This window comes from Sardina pilchardus, chromosome 5 (assembly GCF_963854185.1).
Source record: "Sardina pilchardus chromosome 5, fSarPil1.1, whole genome shotgun sequence".
Taxonomy (NCBI): domain Eukaryota; kingdom Metazoa; phylum Chordata; class Actinopteri; order Clupeiformes; family Clupeidae; genus Sardina; species Sardina pilchardus.
In genome coordinates this window covers 7,502,488-7,506,998 of record NC_084998.1, presented here as the reverse complement: position 1 = coordinate 7,506,998, position 4,511 = coordinate 7,502,488, and the positions used below count along the sequence as shown (strand labels likewise).

General features: G+C 39.3%; 1 long non-coding RNA gene across 1 annotated transcript; it reads right to left on the bottom strand.

Annotated features, from left to right (window-relative positions):
- Positions 1-607: 607 nt before the first annotated feature.
- On the bottom strand, positions 608-1,575 carry LOC134080015 (uncharacterized). Its single transcript, XR_009939153.1, has 3 exons — positions 1,367-1,575; positions 1,072-1,095; positions 608-956 (listed from the first exon to the last, which is right to left on the bottom strand). It is a non-coding gene; the product is annotated as an uncharacterized LOC134080015 (long non-coding RNA).
- Between the last annotated feature and the right edge of the window lie 2,936 nt (positions 1,576-4,511).

Sequence of the window (4,511 nt, the reverse complement as noted above, 5' to 3'; positions counted from 1 at the left end):
TTGTTTGAGATCCACAAGAAGTCCACACTTCTAGGTTCTCAGCAGAATGGCATGCACACAAAGATGTTACAGTATGTCAGTGGTAAAGAACTGACGGTTAGCCCTGACGTACTTTTCATCAAGGAAAGCACTAACCACAAGCCCGTCCTTGTCTCCTCCTGTCTTTGTTTCTGATATGTCTTGATATGGTCTGATTTACAGGAAATGGGCCGTGTGCAATCACATGTTCATGTGTGGCTGGAGGAGGTAAGCAAAAGTAATTGTTATAGCCTCCAGATGATCTTTGTTGTTGGTGGATTACCTTTTACTCAAGCCAACACAGAATTATACGAATGCACCTTAACAAGGGGAAGTCTTATATAAAAATTAGACATTTCATAAAAAGTGCCTCAGTAATACAGTTGTGTTCAAAATAATAGCAGTGTGTTTTAAAGACCGAATTTTCGATTTTCGATGTCACCCCACAACTGATCTACAGTATGGGATTGAGGTCTGGGGATTGGGCTAGCCTTTCCATAACATCAGTCTTGCTCGTCTGGAAGCAAGACTTTGCTCGCTTACTGGTGTGTTTTGGGTCTTTTTCTTGTTGAAAGATTTTCTTGGTTCTTGGTTCTTTCATTGGTTGAGCCTTTGCCATTTTGGCTATTCTTCGATCCATTTGAATGAGTGTGAAATGTATAATAACCAGCATGCACAATATTTATTGCGTTCCTTCCTATATAGGCCATAATTGACACATATTTCTTCACATAATCAATCACATCACTAATTGAACGCAGCACTGCTATTTTGAACAAACCCCTTTGTAATGGGTACTATATTGACAAAAGTATTGGGTCACTTGTCTTGACTCCCAGGGAGGCATGGGTGGTGTGCTTAAAGGCAGGATGGTGCTGAACAGGGCTGGGTGGTGCAGGCGGAGTGCAAGCAGGGTTATATGCCGGGTACACAGATGGCTATGGAGAGCGAGAGAGAGAAAGTGAAAGTGAAAGTCTGCCTATTTTAGACTGCGCAGTTAGTAAATACCTATTCATGCGTTAACAAATACATGTACATTTTGTAAATCTTTACCTGTAATGTCATTTGTGGAGCACGCTGATTAGGGGGTAGTGACAGTTCCAGAAATTATGACAAAAGATGGAGAAAGAAAAAAATTATAACATGCAATATGATTTTCAAAATAGTTCATTTTCACAACAGAAAAGGGAATGTCTTTCATTTTCACAACAACAACAACAACAACAACAACAAAACACATTTGACATCTGTGTTCACTATGCCCTACATTTATGTCATAAGAGTTTACTGTAAGCCAAGCAGAAAAAACTACCTTCCAACTCTTATACCAACTCTTATATGGACTTACAAATTAAATGATTATCGTATAAAGCATGCTGCTTGTTTTGCATTCACTTCACTTCACTTGGTTGCAACATGTAAACATCGACACTTACAGTCTGCACACTTTTAGATTTTTTCTAGAATGTCCACAAGGACTTTTTCTAACTGAACTGTTACATTATGTACTATTCATCAACTGGAAAGCACATAAACCGAAGCCCGTCCTTTTCTCCTCCTCCAGCCACAGGTTTTTGGCACTATTTCTGACCTGCTGATATGCTCTGATATGGTCGGATTTACGGGAAATGGGCCGTGTGCAATCACGTGTCGCTGGAAGAGGTGAGCAACTTTCAGAAAAAGTACCTAAGTCATAGCTGTAGAAAGTACTGGTAAAAGTAGAAATACTGGTTTGGACCGTTTGACCCAACTGACCCAACTGTTATTATGTGACATGATTTGATTATCATTGCTGAATCATCAATGTGTAAGCAGCGTGTAAGTGTTGTAGCTGCCAGAGATAAAGCTAATTTGAACTACATTGTATTCAGTATTTCCTCTATGCAAGCACTATAAATACATCTGAGAGGTCATGACTTCAGAGAAAAGAAAAATATTTAAACTTCTGACTCATAATGGACACAGGTGGACTCTAATGAAGTTGTAGAAGCATCTCAAGGAACATTGATAGAAGTACAGTAGGACGCACCAGAGCTCAATTGCAAGCGCCATAACAAAGGGTCTCAATAGTGTACATAAAGTACATAAAGGGATATTTCAGGCTTTTATTTTTCTTAACATTTGCAAAACACACTCAACGCCTTTTTTTTTTTTTTTTTTGAGTATTGTGTGTAGATTGATGAGAAAAGAAAATAATTCTTACAATTATTATCACAATAACTTTCTGGTTGCACTGTAGTTGATTTCAATTTAGCAAGTGCCATTATTCCCCCAAAGCATCAGTGATTCCACATGTTCACATGTCACATGTTCCCTTCCACAATGAATGCTTCTGAATACCGTGGCACAACATTCTTGAAGTCTTTAATCTCAAAATTATCTCAAGATTATAATTACTGTTTGTTACAATCTGAATACCTGCTCTCAGTGCATGCCTCCATCTCAACAGTTAAATGCTGTTTACACTGATGCTTCAGCAATGATGATCAAATGAAATCTGCACACTTATTCATGGCTCCCAGCAGGTGTATATACATGTAAACAAGCATCTAGATTATGATTTTTTCTAACTGAACTGTTAACCTGTATTTAACTGAATATTTCCCTTATAAAGGCTACAGTTCATCAAGGAAAGTACCTAAGTAACCAGAGGCCCATCCCTCCTCCTCCTCCTCCTCCTGTCACAGTGTTCTGTTATTGTTTCTGTCCTGCTGTGTTGATATGGTCCTATTTACGGGAAATGGACCTTATGCTTTCACGTGCCCCATGAGGTAAGCAAAAGCAATGCTGTAGCAAGATGATCCTTGTTATTGGTGGATGGCCTTTTACAGAATTATACAAATGCACCATAACAAGAGGAAGTCCTGCAGAAAAACATGCAGCTTTCATAAAGAGTAAGCTACCTAAGTCATAGCTGTAGTGTAAAAGTAGAGGTACTGGACCTTCTTACTGACATGTTTTATTATATGACATCATTTGATTATCATTGCTGAAGCATCAGTGTATGCAACATGTAACTGCCAGAGATTAGTTTGAACTTCTTTAAGAGCTTTATATACAGTCTAACTAAATTATTTGCTCATAATGAAAGAATAATTAATTATTATTATATTAATAAAGTAAGTCATGAGTGATGCTATGAGCAGTCCTCTCACACACCCAGTCTTACCTTATGGAAAACAATAGTGGAAAGTGCACTGGTATTTATTGGAAAGATTGCAGGGAATCAGACCAGAAGATGGCAGTATATAGCCTAGTATACAGTATTAGTGCCCTATATTGGACATTATTATTCCACATATAGGTCGTTATAGTATATATAGAGTGTGGTACTGCCCATTGATAATGTTAAGTAAACCCCCTTGCAAATAGTAGCCCTGTTTACTCCAGCCCTGGTGCTTGTTAGGCCAAAGTTCCTGGGCTGATGCGTGGTATGAACGGGGCTGATGGGACTCTATCTGGCAGTAGGATTCAGTCTGGCTCAGTAACAAAGCTTTTATTAGTTAGGTTAGATTAATACAATTGCTTATTGTGCTCCATTATAAGTAGGCACATTGTTTAAAATCTATATATTTTTAACACAGCATGCAATAGAGAGTAAAAAACAAAAAGATAAAATGGTATGCATCTTGAATTCAGTCTCCACATATATACAGTACATCATACATTTATTGCTGATGAACAAAGTTATTTCTGCTTCACAGTTTGCAATTCGTAAGTATACAGTATCAGATTTATTACGGTTGTCACTTTGCATAGAAATAATGCTATACATTATTAGCATAGAATCAAGATTGCCAATTTGTGTAGAATTGCCAAGCAGGATGGTCCAACAGTTCAACTCTTGTTCATTTTGCACCACCACACACACACATGAAATGGAGCCTCTTTAGCCTCCATTGCATTTGCGGTAGGTGACAAACTTTGCTCCCGCTTTCACTCCCAGGTCTCCCAGGCACTGATCTCTTGTCACAGCCTTTCCATTGAAGGCCAGGTTGATGTCATTCCATTCTGGTCCTCCCTTTCTGTTGAGCTGCGTCTGCAGTTGGGCAATGGTATCCGTGCTCTTTAACACCAGCTGAACCTCCTTGCCATTGCAGCCATTCATGACAGCGACTGGGAAGGGACCAGGGGAGGATGAAGGTGGCCTTATGACCCCCAGGGAAGCATGAGTGGAGCGCTTTAAGGCAAGATGGAGGTCAACAGGGCTGGGTGGTGCAGCCGGAGTGCAAGCAGGGTTACGTGCCTGGTACAGAGACAGCTATTGAGAGAGAGAGAGACAGAAAGTAAAAAAAGAAAGTGTGCTTATTTTAAACTGCTCAGTTAGTGTACATCTGACATGAGACATGACTCAACAGAATTTATTTTCACAACAGAAAAGGAAATTTAATTAATTATCGTAACAAAACACACATTTAACATCCCTGTTGACTATGCCCCAAATATTAGGGTGACCAGACATCCCCGGTTACAGGGGACAGTACCTGTTTTTG